Below are 8,928 nucleotides of genomic sequence, written 5' to 3' on the forward strand. Positions count from 1 at the left end.
TGTTCCAACATCCACGTGGTTCCTCGCCTATCGGCAACACGCTGCCGCTCCAAAATATTGAAACAAACGACTGCGAAACGCTTCTTCCGTGTTCCCTTCTTCCCTCCTTCGTCCGCAAGAGGGAAATACAAGCCAGCCGAAATTGAGTTTCACTTCTTGTTATCCTCTTTTCTCCGAACACCTACGGCCGCCGGGACGGTGCAGCGAATGAGATTGCGAAGAGGTCGGGGGAGATTTCGCGGCATGTTTGTTACCGATTTCGTGCAGCTCGCCAGACACGTCGAGTCTACTGACCTTTCGACCACTCGCGCTTCCACTTTTTCCGTACCATTGGCACTCCAATTGCAATCGAACCTTTTCCTTCTTTTTCCGTCGCCCTCAACTTCCATCTCTTCTTTTCCACATCCATTAAAGAAAATACTTTATTCTCGTTTCTCTAATATTCTATTCTCTCCAACTCTGCCACCCCCATCGTTTCCTTTTTCTTTATCTATCCACCTTCTCCTCCGCGTCCTCTCTCGTTAGAGGAAAAAGGGAAGCTGTCTCTCTGGAGGCGGCGGACTTTCGCTAATCAAACTGTTTGCCCGTCGCAGGAATTAGAACGGTCATCCGCGTCAGTAATTTCGGTTATTTACTGCTTAGACTGTTTTTCCGCTCCATTCTGCTCCCTTCGAAATACCAGACGGCGATGGATGCCTTTGCAACATTATACCTTGCAACATTTTCTTAATTCTATAAATTTGTCTTCGGCTAGCTTTTTAATTATTATATCTATGTACATAATTGTATTTTATATTATTGTATCATTTTACATTATATTATCCCCTTGTCGTCTTCTCATACGCCTACCACGTACGTAAGCGTTCGCGATAATAGTCACGCACGCCTTCTTCCGCGTAACTACTCGACTGAAGGACCGCCGACAGATTGATGGTCGATAAACTATTTAGATTGAGTCGACTCTCGTTTGTTATTTTCGAAAGAAGACGAACAACTGAATAAAATAGTTTCGAAAACTTGTTGTTGCTTTCTAAAGCGCAACGCGGTTTTTAATATCTCAAACTGTTGTGTTCTTCGAATTCCAATTTGTTAGTATAACCGAACGAGTAACGTTAACTAGCGTATCAGTGCGATTGGTAAATAAATTCCATTACATATTGTACTCATCGCAAACGGCCCTTTCTCTCGAAAAAATAAAGAAATAAAGTTTTAATAATTTTTAAAGTAGCTTTATGCACAATGCGATTACAGTTTTATAACAAAATATTTTTTAGATAAAATAGGATATCAAAAAACTATTTGTTGTAGCTGTTATATATAGTTATAAAGGCTATATTATTTCTGTATCCATAAACAATCGTTCGCTCTTGTAACCTTTGACTCTGCTACGGTTGAAAGAATCACAACGAGTTACGGATCCATTAATAGCAGACGACACTTACGGGTTTTCGCATTTCTCCTCTCACTATTAGCAGGAAATCACTTGCTCGTCCTTGGGCATGATATGCGAAGCCAGGTTGGTTTCAGCAGACAACACCGACGTAAGTAATCAGTTGGTTTGAAACATACATTCTTGCTTCCTTATACGTTAATTTGTGGAATTAAATAATTATAAAAAGAACGAATATTAATAATATAGTTTATTTATAATAACAAAAATAATAATAATATAATAAGAAGAAAATATTATAAACGATCATTCGCTGCTGTAACCTTTGATCCGCGTGCGGTTGAAAGAATCGCAACAGTTCCGTACATAGTTCCGATTATGTGACAGCAAAAAAATTGTTATCACGGATGATAATCAATGCGTACTAATTTCCCCTGAGCTAACGAATTTATCTGATTTGTAGTCAGTATAGGCAACTGCTCGGCGCACAGCCGACACTCGTCTGCGGGTATTAGCCGTCCTATTCGTTTTTCGCATGAGTCGCAACGAAGGACACGTGCGCGGCCTGAGACTCCGCAAATGCTATGATAATTTGCTTCTTCGTACATCCGTACGTCCGCTTTCATCATAAGTAAATTTCTGTAACAAAATCCACAAAGTGAATAGTCGTTGGTGCGGTAGGCAGGTGCGACTCGTATCAAACAATAATATCTAGGTCGGTCCACTTGGCGTGTCAGTTGTCTTGGAATTATCATATTCAAAAGACCATAATTTGCTTGTACTTCTTCCCTGTTGCAAAGGTTGATGCACATTCTGTAAAGATAGAAAAATTTCGTATTATTTGCACGTTCGTGTATTCGTTGTCCTTAGTTTGCCCGTTTGTCGATTCGTCATTGTCTATTGCGATTATGAACTACTTTCAATTTATTTATGGTGACATATTGTGGAATTTACTGATTGCAGCGCGCACACTTCCTGAGTTTCAATTGGGGTTTTCATATTCGTTGTCTTATCGTTTCTCCCTAACTCAAAGTGGCATGTTTTATAGTTGATTGATCTCGGCGCGCACATTTCGCGACTTCTCGTTGGTCTTTCACAGGCTCGTTGTTCCGTTACTCCTATTTATCCAAAGTGGCATGTTACGTAATTAACTGCTTATGGCACGCGTATTTCACGAGTTTCAATTAGTTTCACGTACTTGTTGCTTTCCCATCTCCCTATTCCATGTATCATCTGCAAGTCCCGTAAGCTGCGATCAGTTTTTTCACACGATCGTTACTTATTGTTTCAACTTCAGTTCTAGATTAATACGTTACATTGTAATTGACAGGCGTTTGCAGTTTCCGTTCATTATTATATTCCGTGCCCACGCGATGCCGGTTCGCGAGTTTTCCTGATAGTATCTTTTTAATTTTGATTGGCAAATTAATACATAGTAAAAGTATCTGAGCGTGTTGTAATTGACAGGTTTATATAATTCCCGTTTGTTATTATTATACGGTGTTCGGACGTTGGCAGTTCGCGAATTTCCCCCATCATATTATTTGAATTTTGGTTGTAGATTAATATTGTAAAAAGTGAAGATATCAGAACGTTTTGCGTCTTTATTCCCCTAAACGTCCTTTACCTAATTCTAGTATCCCCAGAGTAGTGTCTCGCATCATTCGCGAGTTCTGACATATTCTTACTCTGGCTCAAGTTACGGGTCGTGTTGAGCGCGAGACGCGACAAGAAGATTTCAACGAAATTCTCCAAGAAATTGCATTTTACAGATATGCGCGCACTTCGTGCAAAACTTCCATGAGATGCATTCGGCATCAAAACAGAGTAAAAAGAGTGCTTAGTTGACAGGATATCCCTTATTCGAACGGAAAAGCAACAGGTTTCAACGTATATCCCCATAAGATTGCACTTTACATTACAATGCGCGCTGCGATCAATAAATTTCACAATATGCCACCATGGATAAGATAGGATTAATAAAGCGATAAGAAAAATAACCGGAATTCACGAAACGTGCACACCGCGATCAGTAAAATCCACATTGCGTCGTTTTCAATAAAATAATAAAGAAACTCACGTAAAATACTCGTTACGAATCGTTAAACACTTCAAGAAATTTCGTAGAGATACTTCGTTGTATCGAAGACTACGTAGGGATAGGTGTTGCGCGGTTCAGAGTTGGCGTAACATTAAGACGTCCGCTGATGCGCTCTGCCTTGCGCGCGCTCTCCCCACCACAGTACACAGTGCAGTAAGCAGCGAATGGGAGCTGAGGGACGATGATGTTCTCAGGTAAAGCCAGCAGAGGGAAGCAGCTGCGACGCGCCAAAGGGTCGAGTATCACCGCGAGCAGAGATAACCACGTGCCGAGAAGAGTTCGACTCATTATCAGCAAAACGTAAAACTGCAACGCTCGTTGGGAGATCGTATCAGCAGGTGGATGAAACCGTAACACACTTGGGAAGGAAATCAGCAGAAGCGAAGACTGTAGCGTCCGCAGAGATAACTACGTGCCGAAACTACGCGTTCTCGTGGGAATAAACCGTCACGAGGCAATTATCCCATGGTAGTTTTATTATAAACAGGAGTTGTCGCCTACAACAACAGTCAGTCATTAAGAAGTTAGTCACAATTATGTTCCGGAGCAATTACGGTCCATCAGATTCTGCAGTTACGCAATAAATATTAAGAGCCACTATCAATAACCACATACTCTCGTAATGCGATAGACAATATATTATATACAGGGTGGTTGGCAACTGCAGGATGGTGGTAAAAGCGGAAAGGGGGTGATTCTACGCGAAAAAAGAAGTCGAAAATATAGAATAACAATTTTTCGTTTGAGGCTTTGTTTTCGAGAAAATCGACTTTGAATGTTCGCTCGGTACGCGTGCACTTTATCACGTCTCGTTATAACGGATCTCCCTGTAGATCGTTGTCTCGATGGATATTATTGCAGTTTAAGTTTGTTTCTGCCGTAACGGAAAATTAGGAATACATAATGAAATAATATGAAGTAATCATAAAGTTTATTACTACAAAAATTGCTGAAAATGTTGCCCATTCTGCCGAACACATACTTCTGCTCTTCTAATTAAATTTCTATGAACACTTTCAAAGTCGATTTTCTCGAAAACAAAGCCTCAAACGAAAAATTTTTATTCTATATTTTCGACTTCTTTCTTCGCGTAGAATCACTCCCTTTCCGCTTTTACCACCAGTTACCAACCACCCTGTATATGGATATATATATATATATACATGTGTATTGTAGTATCGCGAGGAAAAAACCTGGTTAGAAACAAACCAAAACATTGTCGTCTGACCTTCGGCTGTTGGTTTACATAAGAGAAAAACCTATTGACTAAAGTCACCTAGTCCTTGCGGCACGAAAACAGGACCGGATTAGGAAAAGGACAAAATAACGTTGATCGAGAAGTGAGATCGTTTTATCGAGAGGTCAGAGTTAGTCGAGAAGCGGAGGAGTAGACTTGTAGAGTTGAAAGAGTCAGCGGAGTTGCCTGAGTTGCTAGCGTTGTTGTGAGATTGTGTTGTTAGAGTTATAGAGTTGCGAGAGTGATTTGAGTAGAATAAGATTTTTGCGTTTAGTTCAAGTTGAACATTTATCGTTCTCTGTAAAATAAACCTCTGTTATTTTTATTTATCTTAAATAAATAGCATTAGGAGAATTTTACAAATCTAAATTATCCTAATCCTATCCTTTCCGATACTACATTTTGGGGGCTCGTCCGGGATTGAAATCAGACCGAGAACGACACGTTTTACGGAACTACTCGTGCTGAAAAGAAAAGAGTTGAAAATGGCAAATTGTGAAGAAGAACAGTTTTCAAGTGAGGAAAATCCAACGCTGGAAGAATTAAGAAACAAGCTTGCACAGTTAAATCTACCAATATCTGGTGCAAGGACAGTGTTGGTTGCCAGGCTAAGTCGAGCATATAGTACTGGACAACCAAGTACTAAAGAGCCAGCAAACGGTAAAAAGACCACGGAGAAGCAAGGTTCAGGGGCAATACCAAAAATTAAGCGTGATCGAGACGAAGACGAAGATCTCGAGAAGCTTAGGACAAAAGAATTAAGAGAACGTCTTGCTAGTATGGGGCTAGAGACGAGAGGAAGAAGGCTGAACTACGTGTGAGACTACAGGCGGCGATGGAAGAAGAGAATACGTCGTCGGAAGAAGATAGCGGCGACGAAAGCGAAACTGAAGACGACGAAGGAGACGAAAGAATAAGCAAAAGGAACGTGCGAGGTGTATATCAGAAACCTGACAAATTCCGTAGGAAAATACGTAGGTATACAACAGTAAGTTTTCAGGATGTCCAAGACGCCTTAGAAGTTTTTACAGGCGAAAACAACGAAAATATTAATCAATGGTTCGAGGCGTTCGAAGAAACTGCAAGCATATGTAGGTGGAAAAGAACAAAAGGTACTTTATGCAAAAAAGTTGATGAACGGATCGGCAAAGATAATTGTGAATTATGAGTGCCCTGCTAGAACTTGGTGCGAGTTAAAAGAAGGTCTGATAAGGGAGTTTTCGAACAAATTTAACATTTGGCAGATACACCGCAAACTGCAGGAAACAAAAAAAAAAAAAAAAAGAGAAAGAGACGACGAAGGATGTACAGCGTACATGTACCGAATGCTTGGTATAGCCAGTCAAATGAATATGGAAGAAGCAGCAAAGATAAGGTACATCATAGATGGAATAAGAGACAAGGAAGTCAATAAAACAATATTGTACGGGGCTAAATCAATAAAAGAGCTAAAAGAAAATCTTATCATCTATGAGGAACAAAAATCCCGTATAGCAGAGTCAACTATGAGACCGGTGAGAGCTAAGGACAATGGAAGATACAAGCAGTCGGAAGATGTAGCGAAGTATAAAAGGTGTTATAATTGCGGTGATGAAGAACACGTGTGTGCAGAGTGTCCGAACAAGTCGAGGGGACCTAAATGTTTCAAGTGTAGAGAATACGGATACATTGCATCGAGGTGCGACAATCTGAGCGAGTCCATTAAAGAGGTTGGTAGTGTGTTTCGATTGTTACCGACGAAGCGTGGTAAAGACGTGAAGATCGGAAATTTCGAACTGAGCGCGCTGGTAGACACCGGTAGCGAGTTAACCTTGATGCGGTATAATCAGTATGTAAGAATCGGAGCGCCCAAATTAAGTCGAGACATTATTGAATTTCACAGTATCGGGTCTAAAAGAAATTTTACGCTCGGGAAATTTCCGACGGATATTATTATAGACGGTGAATTGTATCATATAACGATACACGTAGTTTCGAACACTGCGATGCAACACTCGTTGTTGATAGGTACAGACTTCCTGGATACCGTCGAGATAAACATGAAGAGGGGAGATATCTCCATTAGTAGAATAAAAAACGAGAATTCCGATGGGTTTCCAGAGGTCCTTAAAGTATACATAGAGACGGGAGCGCGTGAGGTAGATCTATCTCGTGTCGAGAACGTGCAACACAAGCAGGCAGTTGTAGTTCCCACGAGTGCTTGTCTCAAGGACACCGTCGTAATGAACAAAATTTCGTTAGATGAATCGGTTGCGACAAACATAACCGCAATAGCGTCGGGTGGAAACGAGACGGACGGTTGCGATGAAGTTTTTGTAGGATGCACCGAGCATCGCGCGAATTGTAGAGTTGTACAAACAAATTCTGTCGCGAGTTCTAAGAAACGAACCAAAAGCGAGAATGAGGCGGCTGCAAGAGAATTTGAGGTAGTGCGTAGACGAGCTATCAATCCGACCTCTTGTCGGCGAAGGGCGTTCAACTTATTACCAACTTACAAGGGCGTTATTTTGAAAATATAAATTCGATTTGAAATATATATTCGTTTGAAATATAAATTCTGATTTCCTGATATAATAATTAATAATAGCAAATATCTACAAACAACTATTCGCTGTTGTAACCTTCGACCCTGCTGCGGTTGAAAGAATCGCAACGGGTTACGGTATCTTCAGTAGCTGAAAACGCCTACCGGTTTTCGCAATCGCCCTCTCACAGTTAGTGGATAATAACCTGCTCGTCTTTGGGCACGATTTGCGAAGCCGCATTGGTTCCCGCAGAGGACACTGTTATAAATAACCATTTGTTCACATTTGATGCCAAAAGCAAGATAGAATTCTAAAGGTTTATTGATTACTTTGGATTGAATTAAGCTATTGTGACGTAATCTTATACGTCTTGTAGAGATAGCTTGCAAATTTCCTACTTTTCCATTCTTAACTATTGTTATTGCGAATGATATGTTATTATTCGCCAATTTCATTTCTTTGTGTCTGAGCGTTTCTCCATGGAAACTGGTCGCTGCAAGTGCTCTTTCGTCACATGGTTTGATAAAAATTTCATTCGATGCTATTCAGATTCAGATATGTCCAAGCTGCCTAAACTTTCCACACGACTAGAAGCGGCATAGATTTGCACTTTTGCAAAATTCTCTTTGCCAAGATCAATTACGGTCCTATCTATTATAGCCATTTGTAATCTGTGTACCGCTACTGTCCAGCTTAGCACAAGCGATGACATTCTTTATTCAACATCTCCGAAACGTTTCGTCAGTTGAAACATTGCTATTACTGGAGATATGGGAATGTAGCCGTCAGCATATTTGAATCTGCTTCCAATTCTCTCACTTTCAGCTGACCTCTTCGAAGTACTGACAAATAAATTTCTTTGCCATTCCCATTGCGTCGTTTATCGAACCAACGGAAATTGGTATGTTTCGTCGCAACATAACTCGTGATCCCTCGGCTAATGTTATTGCATGCAACAGTTATCCATGATTATTTACATCTGCATGAATAATATTTTCGGAAGTTTTTTTCTCGCATGTAGCTGCTTCCCGACTCTCGCCTACTCAATGAATAACGTACACACGACGTAATTTCGCTAATTCATCAATCACTTTTGTGTTATATTCGTCTACGAATCTTACTATCTGGAATATTCTTACTGCTATATATCACTCCTTCGCACTCATAGTATTTCAAACTCAGAAGTTGTTATTTCGCCAAACTGTAAATTATCTAATAGGTCGATAAACTCTGTATCATCCTTTTACCTCATATTAATGATGAGTTCGCAGAATGAAACTTGGTACTATAAATTAATCTTTACAGCACACCACTGTTTTTATACAATACAACAATGTTCTTTTGCTGGGAATAATTGCATGAAAGAGATGTCATCGAAGAGAAATACATTTCTGTCACCAAATATTTTTTTATATATCTTGAATTCTTGCAGTCTTAAATGAATTATTCGCAAATTCTCGTAAGATACCATTGAGATCTCATCAACAATCATCTATCTTTTATGACGTCACTTTCGTTCCTCCTGTTCAAACTTTTGTCCTGTCACGCGGTTATAGCAGTGCCTTTCTCAATAGGCAAGGGGAAACAGACAGATACAAAATTATCCCAAATATTTCAACGACAGTAACGTCAATCTTTATATATGTCGGAGATGTAGGGACATCGGGCCTTTCTT

The sequence above is a fragment of the Bombus terrestris genome, chromosome 17, assembly GCF_910591885.1.
Source record: "Bombus terrestris chromosome 17, iyBomTerr1.2, whole genome shotgun sequence".
Classification (NCBI taxonomy): domain Eukaryota; kingdom Metazoa; phylum Arthropoda; class Insecta; order Hymenoptera; family Apidae; genus Bombus; species Bombus terrestris.